This window comes from Hemiscyllium ocellatum, unplaced genomic scaffold (genome assembly GCF_020745735.1).
Source record: "Hemiscyllium ocellatum isolate sHemOce1 unplaced genomic scaffold, sHemOce1.pat.X.cur. scaffold_1543_pat_ctg1, whole genome shotgun sequence".
In the NCBI taxonomy this organism is placed as follows: Eukaryota; Metazoa; Chordata; class Chondrichthyes; order Orectolobiformes; family Hemiscylliidae; genus Hemiscyllium; species Hemiscyllium ocellatum.
The window spans coordinates 23,344-45,000 of record NW_026867803.1 but is presented as its reverse complement, the minus strand read 5'-3'; the positions used below and the strand labels follow the sequence as shown (position 1 = coordinate 45,000).

Genomic DNA, 21,657 nt, shown 5'->3' with positions numbered 1-21,657 from the left:
GTCAGGGTTTATACAGCAGGGTAAGGGTCACTCACTGTGTAACCGTACAGAGTCAGGGTTTATACAGCAGGGTAAGGGTCACTCACTGTGTAACCGTACAGAGTCAGTGTTTATACAGCAGGGTAAGGGTCACTCACTGTGTAACCGTACAGAGTCAGTGTTTATACAGCAGGGTAAGGGTCACTCACTGTGTAACCGTACAGAGTCAGGGTTTATACAGCAGGGTAAGGGTCACTCACTGTGTAACCGTACAGAGTCAGTGTTTATACAGCAGGGTAAGGGTCACTCACTGTGTAACCGTACAGAGTCAGTGTTTATTCAGCAGGGTAAGGGTCACTCACTGTGTAACCGTACAGTGTCAGTGTTTATACAGCAGGGTAAGGATCACTCGCTGTGTAACCGTACAGAGTCAGTGTTTATACAGCAGGGTAAGGGTCACTCACTGTGTAACCGTACAGAGTCAGTGTTTATACAGAAGGGTAAGGGTCACTCGCTGTGTAACCGTACAGAGTCAGTGTTTATACAGCAGGGTAAGGGTCACTCGCTGTGTAACCGTACAGAGTCAGTGTTTATACAGCAGGGTAAGGGTCACTCACTGTGTAACCGTACAGACTCAGGGTTTATACAGCAGGGTAAGGGTCACTCACTGTGTAACCGTACAGAGTCAGTGTTTATACAGCAGGGTAAGGGTCACTCACTGTGTAACCGTACAGAGTCAGTGTTTATACAGCAGGGTAAGGGTCACTCACTGTGTAACCGTACAGAGTCAGGGTTTATACAGCAGGGTAAGGGTCACTCACTGTGTAACCGTACAGAGTCAGGGTTTATACAGCAGGGTAAGGGTCACTCACTGTGTAACCGTACAGAGTCAGTGTTTATACAGCAGGGTAAGGGTCACTCACTGTGTAACCGTACAGAGTCAGTGTTTATACAGCAGGGTAAGGGTCACTCACTGTGTAACCGTACAGAGTCAGGGTTTATACAGCAGGGTAAGGGTCACTCGCTGTGTAACTGTACAGAGTCAGTGTTTATACAGCAGGGTAAGGGTCACTCACTGTGTAACCGTACAGAGTCAGGGTTTATACAGCAGAGTAAGGGTCACTCACTGGTAACCGTACAGAATCAGTGTTTATACAGCAGGGTAAGGGTCACTCACTGTGTAACCGTACAGAGTCAGTGTTTATACAGCAGGGTCAGGGTCACTCACTGTGTAACCGTACAGAGTCAGTGTTTATACAGCAGGGTAAGGGTCACTCACTGTGTAACCGTACAGAGTCAGGGTTTATACAGCAGGGTAAGGGTCACTCGCTGTGTAACCGTACAGAGTCAGGGTTTATACAGCAGGGTAAGGGTCACTCACTGTGTAACCGTACAGAGTCAGGGTTTATACAGCAGGGTAAGGGTCACTCACTGTGTAACCGTACAGAGTCAGGGTTTATACAGCAGGGTAAGGGTCACTCACTGTGTGACTGTACAGAGTCAGTGTTTATACAGCTAGGGTAAGCGTCACTCACTGTGTAACCGTACAGTCAGTGTTTATACAGCAGGGTAGGGGTCACTCGCTGTGTAACCATACAGAGTCAGTGTTTATACAGCAGGGTATGGGTCACTCACTGTGTAACCGTACAGAGTCAGGGTTTATACAGCAGGGTAAGGGTCACTCACTGTGTAACCGTACAGAGTCAGTGTTTATACAGCAGGGTAAGGGTCACTCACTGTGTAACGGTACAGAGTCAGTGTTTATACAGCAGGGTAAGGGTCACTCACTGTGTGACCGTACAGAGTCAGTGTTTATACAGCAGGGTAAGGGTCACTCACTGTGTAACCGTACAGAGTCAGTGTTTATACAGCAGGGTAAGGGTCACTCACTGTGTAACCGTACAGAGTCAGTGTTTATTCAGCAGGGTAAGGGTCACTCACTGTGTAACCGTACAGAGTCAGTGTTTATACAGCAGGGTAAGGGTCACTCACTGTGTAACCGTACACAGTCAGTGTTTATACAGCAGGGTAAGGGTCACTCACTGTGTAACCGTACAGACTCAGTGTTTATACAGCATGGTAAGGGTCACTCACTGTGTAACCGTACAGAGTCAGGGTTTATACAGCAGTGTAAGCGTCACTCACTGTGTAACCGTACAGAGTCAGTGTTTATACAGCAGGGTAAGGGTCACTCACTGTGTAACCGTACAGAGTCAGTGTTTATTCAGCAGGGTAAGGGTCACTCGCTGTGTAACCGTACAGAGTCAGTGTTTATACAGCAGGGTAAGGGTCACTCACTGTGTAACCGTACAGAGTCAGTGTTAATTCAGCAGGGTAAGGGTCACTCGCTGTGTAACCGTACAGAGTCAGTGTTTATACAGCAGGGTAAGGGTCACTCACTGTGTTACCGTACAGAGTCAGTGTTTATACAGCAGGGTAAGGGTCACTCACTGTGTAACCGGACAGAGTCAGTGTTTATACAGCAGGGTAAGGGTCACTCTCTGTGTAACTGTACAGAGTCAATGTTTATTCAGCAGGGTAAGGGTCACTCACTGTGTAACCGTACAGAGTCAGTGTTTATACCGCAGGGTATGGGTCACTCACTGTGTAACCGTACAGTCAGTGTTTATTCAGCAGGGTAAGGGTCACTCACTGTGTAACCGTACAGGGTCAGTGTTTATACAGCAGGGTAAGGGTCACTCACTGTGTAACTGTACATAGTCAGTGTTTATACAGCAGGGTAAGGGTCACTCACTGTGTAACCGTACAGAGTCAGTGTTTATACAGCAGGGTAAGGGTCACTCACTGTGTAACCGTACAGAGTCGGTGTTTATACAGCAGGGTAAGGGTCACTCACTGTGTAACCGTACAGAGTCAGTGTTTATACAGCAGGGTAAGGGTCACTCACTGTGTAACCGTACAGTGTCAGTGTTTATACAGCAGGGTAAGGGTCACTCACTGTGTAACCGTACAGAGTCGGTGTTTATACAGCAGGGTAAGGGTCACTCACTGTATAACCATACAGAGTCGGTGTTTATTCAGCAGGGTAAGGGTCACTCACTGTGTAACCGTACAGAGTCAGTGTTTATACAGCAGGGTAAGGGTCACTCACTGTGTAACCGTACAGAGTCAGTGTTTATACAGCAGGGTAAGGGTCACTCACTGTGTAACCGTACAGTGTCAGTGTTTATACAGCAGGGTAAGGGTCACTCACAGTGTAACCGTACAGAGTCAGTGTTTATACAGCAGGGTAAGGGTCACTCACTGTGTAACCGTACAGTGTCAGTGTTTATACAGCAGGGTAAGGGTCACTCACTGTGTAACCGTACAGAGTCAGGGTTTATACAGCAGGGTAAGGGTCACTCACTGTGTAACTGTACAGAGTCAGTGTTTATTCAGCAGGGTAAGGGTCACTCACTGTGTAACCGTACAGAGTCAGTGTTTATACAGCAGGGTAAGGGACACATACCGTGTAACCGTACAGAGTCAGTGTTTATACCGCAGGGTATGGGTCACTCACTGTGTAACCGTACAGTCAGTGTTTATTCAGCAGGGTAAGGGTCACTCACTGTGTAACCGTACAGAGTCAGTGTTTATACAGCAGGGTAAGGGTCACTCACTGTGTAACCGTACAGAGTCGGTGTTTATACAGCAGGGTAAGGGTCACTCACTGTATAACCATACAGAGTCGGTGTTTATTCAGCAGGGTAAGGGTCACTCACTGTGTAACCGTACAGAGTCAGTGTTTATACAGCAGGGTAAGGGTCACTCACTGTGTAACCGTACAGAGTCAGTGTTTATACAGCAGGGTAAGGGTCACTCACTGTATAACCATACAGAGTCGGTGTTTATTCAGCAGGGTAAGGGTCACTCACTGTGTAACCGTACAGAGTCAGTGTTTATACAGCAGGGTAAGGGTCACTCACTGTGTAACCGTACAGAGTCAGTGTTTATACAGCAGGGTAAGGGTCACTCACTGTGTAACCGTACAGTGTCAGTGTTTATACAGCAGGGTAAGGGTCACTCACTGTGTAACCGTACAGAGTCGGTGTTTATACAGCAGGGTAAGGGTCACTCACTGTATAACCATACAGAGTCGGTGTTTATTCAGCAGGGTAAGGGTCACTCACTGTGTAACCGTACAGAGTCAGTGTTTATACAGCAGGGTAAGGGTCACTCACTGTGTAACCGTACAGAGTCAGTCTTTATACAGCAAGGTAAGGGTCACTCACTGTGTAACCGTACAGTGTCAGTGTTTATACAGCAGGGTAAGGGTCACTCACTGTGTAACCGTACAGAGTCAGTGTTTATACAGCAGGGTAAGTGTCACTCTCTGTGTAACTGTACAGAGTCAATGTTTATTCAGCAGGGTAAGGGTCACTCACTGTGTAACCGTACAGAGTCAGTGTTTATACCGCAGGGTATGGGTCACTCACTGTGTAACCGTACAGTCAGTGTTTATTCAGCAGGGTAAGGGTCACTCACTGTGTAACCGTACAGGGTCAGTGTTTATACAGCAGGGTAAGGGTCACTCACTGTGTAACTGTACATAGTCAGTGTTTATACAGCAGGGTATGGGTCACTCACTGTGTAACCGTACAGAGTCAGTGTTTATACAGCAGGGTAAGGGTCACTCACTGTGTAACCGTACAGAGTCGGTGTTTATACAGCAGGGTAAGGGTCACTCACAGTGTAACCGTACAGAGTCAGTGTTTATACAGCAGGGTAAGGGTCACTCACTGTGTAACCGTACAGTGTCAGTGTTTATACAGCAGGGTAAGGGTCACTCACTGTGTAACCGTACAGAGTCAGGGTTTATACAGCAGGGTAAGGGTCACTCACTGTGTAACTGTACAGAGTCAGTGTTTATTCAGCAGGGTAAGGGTCACTCACTGTGTAACCGTACAGAGTCAGTGTTTATACAGCAGGGTAAGGGACACATACCGTGTAACCGTACAGAGTCAGTGTTTATACCGCAGGGTATGGGTCACTCACTGTGTAACCGTACAGTCAGTGTTTATTCAGCAGGGTAAGGGTCACTCACTGTGTAACCGTACAGGGTCAGTGTTTATACAGCAGGGTAAGGGTCACTCACTGTGTAACTGTACATAGTCAGTGTTTATACAGCAGGGTAAGGGTCACTCACTGTGTAACCGTACAGAGTCAGTGTTTATACAGCAGGGTAAGGGTCACTCACTGTGTAACCGTACAGAGTCGGTGTTTATACAGCAGGGTAAGGGTCACTCACTGTATAACCATACAGAGTCGGTGTTTATTCAGCAGGGTAAGGGTCACTCACTGTGTAACCGTACAGAGTCAGTGTTTATACAGCAGGGTAAGGGTCACTCACTGTGTAACCGTACAGAGTCAGTGTTTATACAGCAGGGTAAGGGTCACTCACTGTGTAACCGTACAGAGTCAGGGTTTATACAGCAGGGTAAGGGTCACTCACTGTGTAACTGTACGGAGTCAGGGTTTATACAGCAGGGTAAGGGTCACTAACTGTGTAACCGTACAGAGTCAGTGTTTATACAGCAGGGTAAGGGTCACTCACTGTGTAACCGTACAGAGTCAGTGTTTATACAGCAGGGTAAGGGTCACTCGCTGTGTAACCGTACAGAGTCAGGGTTTATACAGCAGGGTAAGGGTCACTCACTGTGTAACCGTACAGAGTCAGGGTTTATACAGCAGGGTAAGGGTCACTCACTGTGTAACCGTACAGAGTCAGTGTTTATACAGCAGGGTAACGGTCACTCACTGTGTAACCGTACAGAGTCAGGGTTTATACAGCAGGGTAAGGGTCACTCACTGTGTAACCGTACAGAGTCAGGGTTTATACAGCAGGGTAAGGGTCACTCACTGTGTAACCGTACAGTCAGTGTTTATTCAGCAGGGTAAGGGTCACTCACTGTGTAACTGTACGGAGTCAGGGTTTATACAGCAGGGTAAGGGTCACTCACTGTGTAACCGTACAGAGTCGGTGTTTATACAGCAGGGTAAGGGTCACTCACTGTATAACCATACAGAGTCGGTGTTTATTCAGCAGGGTAAGGGTCACTCACTGTGTAACCGTACAGAGTCAGTGTTTATACAGCAGGGTAAGGGTCACTCACTGTGTAACCGTACAGAGTCAGTGTTTATACAGCAGGGTAAGGGTCACTCACTGTGTAACCGTACAGTGTCAGTGTTTATACAGCAGGGTAAGGGTCACTCACAGTGTAACCGTACAGAGTCAGTGTTTATACAGCAGGGTAAGGGTCACTCACTGTGTAACCGTACAGTGTCAGTGTTTATACAGCAGGGTAAGGGTCACTCACTGTGTAACCGTACAGAGTCAGGGTTTATACAGCAGGGTAAGGGTCACTCACTGTGTAACTGTACAGAGTCAGTGTTTATTCAGCAGGGTAAGGGTCACTCACTGTGTAACCGTACAGAGTCAGTGTTTATACAGCAGGGTAAGGGACACATACCGTGTAACCGTACAGTGTCAGTGTTTATACAGCAGTGTAAGGGTCACTCACTGTGTAACCGTACAGAGTCAGGGTTTATACAGCAGGGTAAGGGTCACTCACTGTGTAACCGTACAGAGTCAGGTTTATACAGCAGGGTAAGGGTCACTCACTGTGTAACCGTACAGAGTCAGTGTTTTACAGCAGGGTAAGGGTCACTCACTGTGTAACTGTACAGAGTCAGTGTTTATACAGCAGGGTAAGGGTCACTCACTGTGTAACCGTACAGAGTCAGTGTTTATACAGCAGGGTAAGGGTCACTCACTGTGTAACCGTACAGAGTCAGGGTTTATACAGCAGGGTAAGGGTCACTCACTGTGTAACTGTACGGAGTCAGGGTTTATACAGCAGGGTAAGGGTCACTCACTGTGTAACCGTACAGAGTCAGTGTTTATACAGCAGGGTAAGGGTCACTCACTGTGTAACCGTACAGAGTCAGTGTTTATACAGCAGGGTAAGGGTCACTCGCTTTGTAACCGTACAGAGTCAGGGTTTATACAGCAGGGTAAGGGTCACTCACTGTGTAACCGTACAGAGTCAGGGTTTATACAGCAGGGTAAGGGTCACTCACTGTGTAACCGTACAGAGTCAGTGTTTATACAGCAGGGTAACGGTCACTCACTGTGTAACCGTACAGAGTCAGGGTTTATACAGCAGGGTAAGGGTCACTCACTGTGTAACCGTACAGAGTCAGGGTTTATACAGCAGGGTAAGGGTCACTCACTGTGTAACCGTACAGTCAGTGTTTATTCAGCAGGGTAAGGGTCACTCACTGTGTAACTGTACAGAGTCAGGGTTTATACAGCAGGGTAAGGGTCACTCACTGTGTAACCGTACAGAGTCAGTGTTTATACAGCAGGGTAAGGGTCACTCACTGTGTAACCGTACAGAGTCAGGGTTTATTCAGCAGGGTAAGGGTCACTCACTGTGTAACCGTACACAGTCAGTGTTTATACAGCAGGGTAAGGGTCACTGACTGTGTAACCGTACAGAGTCAGTGTTTATACAGCAGGGTAAGGGTCACTCACTGTGTAACTGTACGGAGTCAGTGTTTATACAGCAGGGTATGGGTCACTCACTGTGTAACTGTACAGAGTCAGTGTTTATTCAGCAGGGTAAGGGTCACTCACTGTGTAACCGTACAGTCAGTGTTTATTCAGCAGGGTAAGGGTCACTCACTGTGTAACCGTACAGAGTCAGGGTTTATACAGCAGGGTAAGGGTCACTCACTGTGTAACTGTACAGAGTCAGTGTTTATTCAGCAGGGTAAGGGTCACTCACTGTGTAACCGTACAGAGTCAGTGTTTATACAGCAGGGTAAGGGACACATACTGTGTAACCGTACAGTGTCAGTGTTTATACAGCAGGGTAAGGGTCACTCACTGTGTAACCGTACAGAGTCAGTGTTTATACAGCAGGGTAAGGGTCACATACTGTGTAACCGTACAGAGTCAGTGTTTATACAGCAGGGTAAGGGTCACTCACTGTGTAACTGTACAGAGTCAGTGTTTATTCAGCAGGGTAAGGGTCACTCACTGTGTAACCGTACAGAGTCGGTGTTTATTCAGCAGGGTAAGGGTCACTCACTGTGTAACCGTACAGAGTCAGTGTTTATACAGCAGGGTAAGGGTCACTCACTGTGTAACCGTACAGAGTCAGTGTTTATATAGCAGGGTAAGGGTCACTTGCTGTGTAACCGTACAGAGTCAGTGTTTATACAGCAGGGTAAGGGTCACTCACTGTGTAACCGTACAGGGTCAGTGTTTATATAGCAGGGTAAGGGTCACATACAGTGTAACCGTACAGAGTCAGTGTTTATACAGCAGGGTAAGGGTCACTCACTGTGTAACTGTACAGAGTCAGTGTTTATTCAGCAGGGTAAGGGTCACTCACTGTGTAACCGTACAGAGTCAGTGTTTATTCAGCAGGGTAAGGGTCACTCACTGTGTAACCGTACAGAGTCAGTGTTTATACAGCAGGGTAAGGGTCACTCACTGTGTAACCGTACAGAGTCAGTGTTTATACAGCAGGGTAAGGGTCACTCACTGTGTAACCGTACAGGGTCAGTGTTTATATAGCAGGGTAAGGGTCACTTGCTGTGTAACCGTACAGAGTCAGTGTTTATACAGCAGGGTAAGGGTCACTCACTGTGTAACCGTACAGTCAGGGTTTATACAGCAGGGTAAGCGTCACTCACTGTGTAACCGTACAGAGTCAGGGTTTATACAGCAGGGTAAGGGTCACTCACTGTGTAACCGTACAGAGTCAGTGTTTATACAGCAGGGTAAGGGTCACTCACTGTGTAACCGTACAGTGTCAGTGTTTATACAGCAGGGTAAGGGTCACTCACTGTGTAACCGTACAGAGTCAGTGTTTATACAGCAGGGTAAGGGTCACTCACTGTGTAACCGTACAGAGTCAGGGTTTATACAGCAGGGTAAGGGTCACTCACTGTGTAACCGTACAGTGTCAGTGTTTATACAGCAGGGTAAGGGTCACTCACTGTGTAACCGTACAGAGTCAGTGTTTATACAGCAGGGTAAGGGTCACTCACTGTGTAACCGTACAGAGTCAGTGTTTATACAGCAGGGTAAGGGTCACTCACTGTGTAACCGTACAGAGTCAGTGTTTATACAGCAGGGTAAGGGTCACTCACTGTGTAACCGTACAGAGTCAGTGTTTATACAGCAGGGTAAGGGTCACTCTCTGTGTAACCGTACAGAGTCAGTGTTTATACAGCAGGGTAAGGGTCACTGTGTAACCGTACAGAGTCAGTGTTTATACAGCAGGGTAAGGGTCACTCACTCTGTAACCGTACAGAGTCAGTGTTTATTCAGCAGGGTAAGGGTCACTCACTGTGTAACCGTACAGAGTCAGTGTTTATACTGCAGGGTAAGGGTCACTCACTGTGTAACCGTACAGAGTCAGTGTTTATTCAGCAGGGTAAGGGTCACTCACTCTGTAACCGTACAGAGTCAGTGTTTATTCAGCAGGGTAAGGGTCACTCACTGTGTAACCGTACAGAGTCAGTGTTTATACAGCAGGGTAAGGGTCACTCACTGTGTAACCGTACAGAGTCAGTGTTTATACAGCAGGGTAAGGGTCACTGTGTAACCGTACAGAGTCAGTGTTTATTCAGCAGGGTAAGGGTCACTCACTCTGTAACCGTACAGAGTCAGTGTTTATACAGCAGGGTAAGGGTCACTCACTGTGTAACCGTACAGTCAGTGTTTATTCAGCAGGGTAAGGGTCACTCACTGTGTAACCGTACAGAGTCAGTGTTTATACAGCAGGGTAAGGGTCACTCACTGTGTAACCGTACAGAGTCAGGGTTTATACAGCAGGGTAAAGGTCACTCACTGTGTAACCGTACAGAGTCAGTGTTTATACAGCAGGGTAAGGGTCACTCACTGTGTAACCGTACAGAGTCAGTGTTTATACAGCAGGGTAAGGGTCACTCACTGTGTAACCGTACAGAGTCAGTGTTTATACAGCAGGGTAAGGGTCACTCACTGTGTAACCGTACAGAGTCAGTGTTTATACAGCAGGGTAAGGGTCACTCACTGTGTAACCGTACAGAGTCAGGGTTTATACAGCAGGGTAAGGGTCACTCACTGTGTAACCGTACAGAGTCAGTGTTTATACAGCAGGGTAAGGGTCACTCACTGTGTAACCGTACAGAGTCAGTGTTTATACAGCAGGGTAAGGGTCACTCACTGTGTAACCGTACAGAGTCAGTGTTTATACAGCAGGGTAAGGGTCACTCACTGTGTAACCGTACAGAGTCAGTGTTTATACAGCAGGGTAAGGGTCACTCACTGTGTAACCGTACAGAGTCAGGGTTTATACAGCAGGGTAAGGGTCACTCACTGTGTAACCGTACAGAGTCAGTGTTTATACAGCAGGGTAAGGGTCACTCACTGTGTAACCGTACAGAGTCAGTGTTTATTCAGCAGGGTAAGGGTCACTCACTGTGTAACCGTACAGTCAGTGTTTATACAGCAGGGTAAGGGTCACTCACTGTGTAACCGTACAGAGTCAGTGTTTATACAGCAGTGTAAGGGTCACTCACTGTGTAACCGTACAGAGTCAGTGTTTATACAGCAGGGTAAGGGTCACTCACTGTGTAACCGTACAGAGTCAGTGTTTATACAGCAGGGTAAGGGTCACTCACTGTGTAACCGTACAGAGTCAGTGTTTATACAGCAGGGTAAGGGTCACTCACTGTGTAACCGTACAGAGTCAGTGTTTATACAGCAGGGTAAGGGTCACTCACTGTGTAACCGTACAGAGTCAGTGTTTATACAGCAGGGTAAGGGTCACTCACTGTGTAACCGTACAGAGTCAGTGTTTATACAGCAGGGTAAGGGTCACTCACTGTGTAACCGTACAGAGTCAGTGTTTATACAGCAGGGTAAGGGTCACTCACTGTGTAACCGTACAGAGTCAGTGTTTATACAGCAGGGTAAGGGTCACTCACTGTGTAACCGTACAGAGTCAGGGTTTATACAGCAGGGTAAGGGTCACTCACTGTGTAACCGTACAGAGTCAGTGTTTATACAGCAGGGTAAGGGTCACTCACTGTGTAACCGTACAGAGTCAGTGTTTATACAGCAGGGTAAGGGTCACTCACTGTGTAACCGTACAGAGTCAGGGTTTATACAGCAGGGTAAGGGTCACTCACTGTGTAACTGTACAGAGTCAGTGTTTATACAGCAGGGTAAGGGTCACTCACTGTGTAACCGTACAGAGTCAGGGTTTATACAGCAGAGTAAGGGTCACTCACTGGTAACCGTACAGAGTCAGTGTTTATACAGCAGGGTAAGGGTCACTCACTGTGTAACCGTACAGAGTCAGTGTTTATATAGCAGGGTAAGGGTCACATACTGTGTAACCGTACAGAGTCAGTGTTTATACAGCAGGGTAAGGGTCACTCACTGTGTAACTGTACAGAGTCAGTGTTTATTCAGCAGGGTAAGGGTCACTCACTGTGTAACCGTACAGAGTCAGTGTTTATTCAGCAGGGTAAGGGTCACTCACTGTGTAACCGTACAGAGTCAGTGTTTATACAGCAGGGTAAGGGTCACTCACTGTGTAACCGTACAGAGTCAGTGTTTATACAGCAGGGTAAGGGTCACTCACTGTGTAACCGTACAGAGTCAGTGTTTATATAGCAGGGTAAGGGTCACTCTCTGTGTAACCGTACAGAGTCAGTGTTTGTACAGCAGGGTAAGGGTCACTCACTGTGTAACCGTACAGTCAGGGTTTATACAGCAGGGTAAGGGTCACTCACTGTGTAACCGTACAGAGTCAGTGTTTATACAGCAGGGTAAGGGTCACTCACTGTGTAACCGTACAGAGTCAGTGTTTATACAGCAGGGTAAGGGTCACTCACTGTGTAACCGTACAGTGTCAGTGTTTATACAGCAGGGTAAGGGTCACTCACTGTGTAACCGTACAGAGTCAGTGTTTATACAGCAGGGTAAGGGTCACTCACTGTGTAACCGTACAGAGTCAGGGTTTATACAGCAGGGTAAGGGTCACTCACTGTGTAACCGTACAGTGTCAGTGTTTATACAGCAGGGTAAGGGTCACTCACTGTGTAACCGTACAGAGTCAGTGTTTATACAGCAGGGTAAGGGTCACTCACTGTGTAACCGTACAGAGTCAGTGTTTATACAGCAGGGTAAGGGTCACTCACTGTGTAACCGTACAGAGTCAGTGTTTATACAGCAGGGTAAGGGTCACTCACTGTGTAACCGTACAGAGTCAGTGTTTATACAGCAGGGTAAGGGTCACTCACTGTGTAACCGTACAGAGTCAGTGTTTATACAGCAGGGTAAGGGTCACTGTGTAACCGTACAGAGTCAGTGTTTATACAGCAGGGTAAGGGTCACTCACTCTGTAACCGTACAGAGTCAGTGTTTATTCAGCAGGGTAAGGGTCACTCACTGTGTAACCGTACAGAGTCAGTGTTTATACTGCAGGGTAAGGGTCACTCACTGTGTAACCGTACAGAGTCAGTGTTTATTCAGCAGGGTAAGGGTCACTCACTCTGTAACCGTACAGAGTCAGTGTTTATTCAGCAGGGTAAGGGTCACTCACTGTGTAACCGTACAGAGTCAGTGTTTATACAGCAGGGTAAGGGTCACTCACTGTGTAACCGTACAGAGTCAGGTGTTTATACAGCAGGGTAAGGGTCACTGTGTAACCGTACAGAGTCAGTGTTTATTCAGCAGGGTAAGGGTCACTCACTCTGTAACCGTACAGAGTCAGTGTTTATACAGCAGGGTAAGGGTCACTCACTGTGTAACCGTACAGTCAGTGTTTATTCAGCAGGGTAAGGGTCACTCACTGTGTAACCGTACAGAGTCAGTGTTTATACAGCAGGGTAAGGGTCACTCACTGTGTAACCGTACAGAGTCAGGGTTTATACAGCAGGGTAAGGGTCACTCACTGTGTAACCGTACAGAGTCAGGGTTTATACAGCAGGGTAAGGGTCACTCACTGTGTAACCGTACAGAGTCAGTGTTTATACAGCAGGGTAAGGGTCACTCACTGTGTAACCGTACAGAGTCAGTGTTTATACAGCAGGGTAAGGGTCACTCACTGTGTAACCGTACAGAGTCAGTGTTTATACAGCAGGGTAAGGGTCACTCACTGTGTAACCGTACAGAGTCAGGGTTTATACAGCAGGGTAAGGGTCACTCACTGTGTAACCGTACAGAGTCAGGGTTTATACAGCAGGGTAAGGGTCACTCACTGTGTAACCGTACAGAGTCAGTGTTTATACAGCAGGGTAAGGGTCACTCACTGTGTAACCGTACAGAGTCAGTGTTTATACAGCAGGGTAAGGGTCACTCACTGTGTAACCGTACAGAGTCAGTGTTTATACAGCAGGGTAAGGGTCACTCACTGTGTAACCGTACAGAGTCAGGTTTATACAGCAGGGTAAGGGTCACTCACTGTGTAACCGTACAGAGTCAGTGTTTATACAGCAGGGTAAGGGTCACTCACTGTGTAACCGTACAGAGTCAGTGTTTATTCAGCAGGGTAAGGGTCACTCACTGTGTAACCGTACAGTCAGTGTTTATACAGCAGGGTAAGGGTCACTCACTGTGTAACCGTACAGAGTCAGTGTTTATACAGCAGGGTAAGGATCACTCGCTGTGTAACCGTACAGAGTCAGTGTTTATACAGCAGGGTAAGGGTCACTCACTGTGTAACCGTACAGAGTCAGTGTTTATACAGCAGGGTAAGGGTCACTCACTGTGTAACCGTACAGAGTCAGTGTTTATACAGCAGGGTAAGGGTCACTCACTGTGTAACCGTACAGAGTCAGTGTTTATACAGCAGGGTAAGGGTCACTCACTGTGTAACCGTACAGAGTCAGTGTTTATACAGCAGGGTAAGGGTCACTCACTGTGTAACCGTACAGAGTCAGTGTTTATACAGCAGGGTAAGGGTCACTCACTGTGTAACCGTACAGAGTCAGTGTTTATACAGCAGGGTAAGGGTCACTCACTGTGTAACCGTACAGAGTCAGTGTTTATACAGCAGGGTAAGGGTCACTCACTGTGTAACCGTACAGAGTCAGGTTTTATACAGCAGGGTAAGGGTCACTCACTGTGTAACCGTACAGAGTCAGTGTTTATACAGCAGGGTAAGGGTCACTCACTGTGTAACCGTACAGAGTCAGTGTTTATACAGCAGGGTAAGGGTCACTCACTGTGTAACCGTACCGAGTCAGGGTTTATACAGCAGGGTAAGGGTCACTCACTGTGTAACCGTACAGAGTCAGTGTTTATACAGCAGGGTAAGGGTCACTCACTGTGTAACCGTACAGAGTCAGGGTTTATACAGCAGAGTAAGGGTCACTCACTGGTAACCGTACAGAATCAGTGTTTATACAGCAGGGTAAGGGTCACTCACTGTGTAACCGTACAGAGTCAGTGTTTATACAGCAGGGTAAGGGTCACTCACTGTGTAACCGTACAGAGTCAGTGTTTATACAGCAGGGTAAGGGTCACTCACTGTGTAACCGTACAGAGTCAGTGTTTATACAGCAGGGTAAGGGTCACTCACTGTGTAACCGTACAGAGTCAGTGTTTATACAGCAGGGTAAGGGTCACTCACTGTGTAACCGTACAGAGTCAGGGTTTATACAGCAGGGTAAGGGTCACTCACTGTGTAACCGTACAGAGTCAGTGTTTATACAGCAGGGTAAGGGTCACTCACTGTGTAACCGTACAGAGTCAGGTTTATACAGCAGGGTAAGGGTCACTCACTGTGTGACCGTACAGAGTCAGTGTTTATACAGCTAGGGTAAGGGTCACTCACTGTGTAACCGTACAGTCAGTGTTTATACAGCAGGGTAGGGGTCACTCACTGTGTAACCGTACAGAGTCAGTGTTTATACAGCAGGGTATGGGTCACTCACTGTGTAACCGTACAGAGTCAGTGTTTATTCAGCAGGGTAAGGGTCACTCACTGTGTAACCGTACAGAGTCAGTGTTTATACAGCAGGGTAAGGGTCACTCACTGTGTAACCGTACAGAGTCAGTGTTTATACAGCAGGGTAAGGGTCACTCACTGTGTAACCGTACAGAGTCAGTGTTTATTCAGCAGGGTAAGGGTCACTCACTGTGTAACCGTACAGAGTCAGTGTTTATACAGCAGGGTAAGGGTCACTCACTGTGTAACCGTACACAGTCAGTGTTTATACAGCAGGGTAAGGGTCACTCACTGTGTAACCGTACAGAGTCAGTGTTTATACAGCAGGGTAAGGGTCACTCACTGTGTAACCGTACAGAGTCAGTGTTTATACAGCAGTGTAAGGGTCACTCACTGTGTAACCGTACAGAGTCAGTGTTTATACAGCAGGGTAAGGGTCACTCACTGTGTAACCGTACAGAGTCAGTGTTTATTCAGCAGGGTAAGGGTCACTCACTGTGTAACCGTACAGAGTCAGTGTTTATACAGCAGGGTAAGGGTCACTCACTGTGTAACCGTACAGAGTCAGTGTTTATTCAGCAGGGTAAGGGTCACTCACTGTGTAACCGTACAGAGTCAGTGTTTATACAGCAGGGTAAGGGTCACTCACTGTGTTACCGTACAGAGTCAGTGTTTATAAAGCAGGGTAAGGGTCACTCACTGTGTAACCGGACAGAGTCAGTGTTTATACAGCAGGGTAAGGGTCACTCTCTGTGTAACCGTACAGAGTCAGTGTTTATTCAGCAGGGTAAGGGTCACTCACTGTGTAACCGTACAGAGTCAGTGTTTATACAGCAGGGTATGGGTCACTCACTGTGTAACCGTACAGTCAGTGTTTATTCAGCAGGGTAAGGGTCACTCACTGTGTAACCGTACAGAGTCAGTGTTTATACAGCAGGGTAAGGGTCACTCACTGTGTAACCGTACATAGTCAGTGTTTATACAGCAGGGTAAGGGTCACTCACTGTGTAACCGTACAGAGTCAGTGTTTATACAGCAGGGTAAGGGTCACTCACTGTGTAACCGTACAGAGTCGGTGTTTATACAGCAGGGTAAGGGTCACTCACTGTGTAACCGTACAGAGTCAGTGTTTATACAGCAGGGTAAGGGTCACTCACTGTGTAACCGTACAGTGTCAGTGTTTATACAGCAGGGTAAGGGTCACTCACTGTGTAACCGTACAGAGTCGGTGTTTATACAGCAGGGTAAGGGTCACTCACTGTGTAACCATACAGAGTCGGTGTTTATTCAGCAGGGTAAGGGTCACTCACTGTGTAACCGTACAGAGTCAGTGTTTATACAGCAGGGTAAGGGTCACTCACAGTGTAACCGTACAGAGTCAGTGTTTATACAGCAGGGTAAGGGTCACTCACTGTGTAACCGTACAGTGTCAGTGTTTATACAGCAGGGTAAGGGTCACTCACTGTGTAACCGTACAGAGTCAGGGTTTATACAGCAGGGTAAGGGTCACTCACTGTGTAACCGTACAGAGTCAGTGTTTATTCAGCAGGGTAAGGGTCACTCACTGTGTAACCGTACAGAGTCAGTGTTTATACAGCAGGGTAAGGGACACATACTGTGTAACCGTACAGAGTCAGTGTTTATACAGCAGGGTAAGGGTCACTCACTGTGTAACCGTACAGTCAGTGTTTATTCAGCAGGGTAAGGGTCACTCACTGTGTAACCGTACAGAGTCAGTGTTTATACAGCAGGGTAAGGGTCACTCACTGTGTAACCGTACATAGTCAGTGTTTATACAGCAGGGTAAGGGTCACTCACTGTGTAACCGTACAGAGTCAGTGTTTATACAGCAGGGTAAGGGTCACTCACTGTGTAACCGTACAGAGTCGGTGTTTATACAGCAGGGTAAGGGTCACTCACTGTGTAACCATACAGAGTCGGTGTTTATTCAGCAGGGTAAGGGTCACTCACTGTGTAACCGTACAGAGTCAGTGTTTATACAGCAGGGTAAGGGTCACTCACTGTGTAACCGTACAGAGTCAGTGTTTATACAGCAGGGTAAGGGTCACTCACTGTGTAACCGTACAGAGTCGGTGTTTATACAGCAGGGTAAGGGTCACTCACTGTGTAACCATACAGAGTCGGTGTTTATTCAGCAGGGTAAGGGTCACTCACTGTGTAACCGTACAGAGTCAGTGTTTATACAGCAGGGTAAGGGTCACTCACTGTGTAACCGTACAGAGTCAGTGTTTATACAGCAGGGTAAGGGTCACTCACTGTGTAACCGTACAGTGTCAGTGTTTATACAGCAGGGTAAGGGTCACTCACTGTGTAACCGTACAGAGTCGGTGTTTATACAGCAGGGTAAGGGTCACTCACTGTGTAACCATACAGAGTCGGTGTTTATTCAGCAGGGTAAGGGTCACTCACTGTGTAACCGTACAGAGTCAGTGTTTATACAGCAGGGTAAGGGTCACTCACTGTGTAACCGTACAGAGTCAGTGTTTATACAGCAGGGTAAGGGTCACTCACTGTGTAACCGTACAGTGTCAGTGTTTATACAGCAGGGTAAGGGTCACTCACTGTGTAACCGTACAGAGTCAGTGTTTATACAGCAGGGTAAGGGTCACTCACTGTGTAACCGTACAGAGTCAGTGTTTATACAGCAGGGTAAGGGTCACTCACTGTGTAACTGTACAGAGTCAGTGTTTATTCAGCAGGGTAAGGGTCACTCACTGTGTAACCGTACAGAGTCAGTGTTTATACAGCAGGGTATGGGTCACTCACTGTGTAACCGTACAGTCAGTGTTTATTCAGCAGGGTAAGGGTCACTCACTGTGTAACCGTACAGAGTCAGTGTTTATACAGCAGGGTAAGGGTCACTCACTGTGTAACTGTACATAGTCAGTGTTTATACAGCAGGGTAAGGGTCACTCACTGTGTAACCGTACAGAGTCAGTGTTTATACAGCAGGGTAAGGGTCACTCACTGTGTAACCGTACAGAGTCGGTGTTTATACAGCAGGGTAAGGGTCACTCACTGTGTAACCATACAGAGTCGGTGTTTATTCAGCAGGGTAAGGGTCACTCACTGTGTAACCGTACAGAGTCAGTGTTTATACAGCAGGGTAAGGGTCACTCACTGTGTAACCGTACAGAGTCAGTGTTTATACAGCAGGGTAAGGGTCACTCACTGTGTAACCGTACAGTGTCAGTGTTTATACAGCAGGGTAAGGGTCACTCACTGTGTAACCGTACAGAGTCGGTGTTTATACAGCAGGGTAAGGGTCACTCACTGTGTAACCATACAGAGTCGGTGTTTATTCAGCAGGGTAAGGGTCACTCACTGTGTAACCGTACAGAGTCAGTGTTTATACAGCAGGGTAAGGGTCACTCACTGTGTAACCGTACAGAGTCAGTGTTTATACAGCAGGGTAAGGGTCACTCACTGTGTAACCGTACAGTGTCAGTGTTTATACAGCAGGGTAAGGGTCACTCACAGTGTAACCGTACAGAGTCAGTGTTTATACAGCAGGGTAAGGGTCACTCACTGTGTAACCGTACAGTGTCAGTGTTTATACAGCAGGGTAAGGGTCACTCACTGTGTAACCGTACAGAGTCAGTGTTTATACAGCAGGGTAAGGGTCACTCACTGTGTAACCGTACAGAGTCAGTGTTTATTCAGCAGGGTAAGGGTCACTCACTGTGTAACCGTACAGAGTCAGTGTTTATACAGCAGGGTAAGGGTCACATACTGTGTAACCGTACAGAGTCAGTGTTTATACAGCAGTGTAAGGGTCACTCACTGTGTAACCGTACAGAGTCAGGGTTTATACAGCAGGGTAAGGGTCACTCACTGTGTAACCGTACAGAGTCAGGTTTATACAGCAGGGTAAGGGTCACTCACTGTGTAACCGTACAGAGTCAGTGTTTATACAGCAGGGTAAGGGTCACTCACTGTGTAACCGTACAGAGTCAGTGTTTATACAGCAGGGTAAGGGTCACTCACTGTGTAACCGTACAGAGTCAGTGTTTATACAGCAGGGTAAGGGTCACTCACTGTGTAACCGTACAGAGTCAGGGTTTATACAGCAGGGTAAGGGTCACTCACTGTGTAACTGTACGGAGTCAGTGTTTATACAGCAGGGTAAGGGTCACTCACTGTGTAACCGTACAGAGTCAGTGTTTATACAGCAGGGTAAGGGTCACTCACTGTGTAACCGTACAGAGTCAGTGTTTATACAGCAGGGTAAGGGTCACTCACTGTGTAACCGTACAGAGTCAGTGTTTATACAGCAGGGTAAGGGTCACTCACTGTGTAACCGTACAGAGTCAGGGTTTATACAGCAGGGTAAGGGTCACTCACTGTGTAACCGTACAGAGTCAGTGTTTATACAGCAGGGTAAGGGTCACTCACTGTGTAACCGTACAGAGTCAGGTTTATACAGCAGGGTAAGGGTCACTCACTGTGTAACCGTACAGAGTCAGGGTTTATACAGCAGGGTAAGGGTCACTCACTGTGTAACCGTACAGTCAGTGTTTATTCAGCAGGGTAAGGGTCACTCACTGTGTAACTGTACAGAGTCAGGGTTTATACAGCAGGGTAAGGGTCACTCACTGTGTAACCGTACAGAGTCAGTGTTTATACAGCAGGGTAAGGGTCACTCACTGTGTAACCGTACAGAGTCAGTGTTTATACAGCAGGGTAAGGGTCACTCACTGTGTAACCGTACAGAGTCAGTGTTTATTCAGCAGGGTAAGGGTCACTCACTGTGTAACCGTACAGAGTCAGTGTTTATACAGCAGGGTAAGGGTCACTCACTGTGTAACCGTACAGAGTCAGTGTTTATACAGCAGGGTAAGGGTCACTCACTGTGTAACTGTACGGAGTCAGTGTTTATACAGCAGGGTATGGGTCACTCACTGTGTAACTGTACAGAGTCAGTGTTTATTCAGCAGGGTAAGGGTCACTCACTGTGTAACCGTACAGTCAGTGTTTATTCAGCAGGGTAAGGGTCACTCACTGTGTAACCGTACAGAGTCAGGGTTTATACAGCAGGGTAAGGGTCACTCACTGTGTAACCGTACAGAGTCAGTGTTTATTCAGCAGGGTAAGGGTCACTCACTGTGTAACCGTACAGAGTCAGTGTTTATACAGCAGGGTAAGGGTCACATACTGTGTAACCGTACAGAGTCAGTGTTTATACAGCAGGGTAAGGGTCACTCACTGTGTAACCGTACAGAGTCAGTGTTTATACAGCAGGGTAAGGGTCACATACTGTGTAACCGTACAGAGTCAGTGTTTATACAGCAGGGTAAGGGTCACTCACTGTGTAACCGTACAGAGTCAGTGTTTATTCAGCAGGGTAAGGGTCACTCACTGTGTAACCGTACAGAGTCGGTGTTTATTCAGCAGGGTAAGGGTCACTCACTGTGTAACCGTACAGAGTCAGTGTTTATACAGCAGGGTAAGGGTCACTCACTGTGTAACCGTACAGAGTCAGTGTTTATACAGCAGGGTAAGGGTCACTCACTGTGTAACCGTACAGAGTCAGTGTTTATACAGCAGGGTAAGGGTCACTCACTGTGTAACCGTACAGAGTCAGTGTTTATATAGCAGGGTAAGGGTCACATACTGTGTAACCGTACAGAGTCAGTGTTTATACAGCAGGGTAAGGGTCACTCACTGTGTAACCGTACAGAGTCAGTGTTTATTCAGCAGGGTAAGGGTCACTCACTGTGTAACCGTACAGAGTCAGTGTTTATTCAGCAGGGTAAGGGTCACTCACTGTGTAACCGTACAGAGTCAGTGTTTATACAGCAGGGTAAGGGTCACTCACTGTGTAACCGTACAGAGTCAGTGTTTATACAGCAGGGTAAGGGTCACTCACTGTGTAACCGTACAGAGTCAGTGTTTATACAGCAGGGTAAGGGTCACTCACTGTGTAACCGTACAGAGTCAGTGTTTGTACAGCAGGGTAAGGGTCACTCACTGTGTAACCGTACAGTCAGGGTTTATACAGCAGGGTAAGGGTCACTCACTGTGTAACCGTACAGAGTCAGGGTTTATACAGCAGGGTAAGGGTCACTCACTGTGTAACCGTACAGAGTCAGTGTTTATACAGCAGGGTAAGGGTCACTCACTGTGTAACCGTACAGTGTCAGTGTTTATACAGCAGGGTAAGGGTCACTCACTGTGTAACCGTACAGAGTCAGTGTTTATACAGCAGGGTAAGGGTCACTCACTGTGTAACCGTACAGAGTCAGGGTTTATACAGCAGGGTAAGGGTCACTCACTGTGTAACCGTACAGTGTCAGTGTTTATACAGCAGGGTAAGGGTCACTCACTGTGTAACCGTACAGAGTCAGTGATTATTCAGCAGGGTAAGGGTCACTCACTGTGTAACCGTACAGAGTCAGTGTTTATACAGCAGGGTAAGGGTCACTCACTGTGTAACCGTACAGAGTCAGTGTTTATACAGCAGGGTAAGGGTCACTCACTGTGTAACCGTACAGAGTCAGTGTTTATACAGCAGGGTAAGGGTCACTCACTGTGTAACCGTACAGAGTCAGTGTTTATACAGCAGGGTAAGGGTCACTGTGTAACCGTACAGAGTCAGTGTTTATACAGCAGGGTAAGGGTCACTCACTGTGTAACTGTACAGAGTCAGTGTTTATTCAGCAGGGTAAGGGTCACTCACTGTGTAACCGTACAG

The 21,657-nt window shown here is 47.2% G+C and overlaps 1 protein-coding gene across 1 annotated transcript in view; it reads left to right on the top strand.

The window, feature by feature from the left end:
- LOC132810140 (membrane-associated phosphatidylinositol transfer protein 1-like) overlaps positions 1-21,657 on the top strand; it is a 61,749-nt gene that overhangs the window by 23,782 nt on the left and 16,310 nt on the right. The window lies entirely within an intron of this gene.